Source organism: Equus quagga, unplaced genomic scaffold (genome assembly GCF_021613505.1).
Source record: "Equus quagga isolate Etosha38 unplaced genomic scaffold, UCLA_HA_Equagga_1.0 73442_RagTag, whole genome shotgun sequence".
NCBI lineage: Eukaryota > Metazoa > Chordata > Mammalia > Perissodactyla > Equidae > Equus > Equus quagga.
In genome coordinates, this window is record NW_025802777.1 from 11716147 (window position 1) to 11716627 (window position 481).

The following is a 481-nucleotide window of genomic DNA, read 5'->3' on the forward strand; positions in this document are numbered from 1 at the left end:
ATCAGGAATGCTTTCAGCTGAAAATAACATGAAACACACTAACAATGGCTTAAGTTGGTGATTGCAACATTTACTTGCCTCAGAATCACCCGGAAGACTTGCTAAAGCGCAGATTGCTGGGCCTCGCCCTCGGAGACTTTCATTCAGTAGGTCTGGGTGGTGCCCAAGGATCCACATTTCTAGTAGGTTCCCAGGGGATGCCGATGCTGGTCTGACTTTCATAAACACTGGCTTAAATCGCAAGACATTCAACGTGTAATTCACAAGAAGTCTGGAGGCAAGTGGTTCTCAGAGTCGGTTTATCAGCTCAGCCATACATCAGAGACCCAAGTTGTTTCAGTGTTTGAATCCACCAGGCTTAATGTGGTAGCTTTTTGTTTCATGCATATCCTGTGATGGTTACAACACCCTGCTGCTGTGCTGGTCATCACATCCCCACACAGCCTTCAAAGGTAGGAAGGGGGCAAGGAAAGGAGAAGAG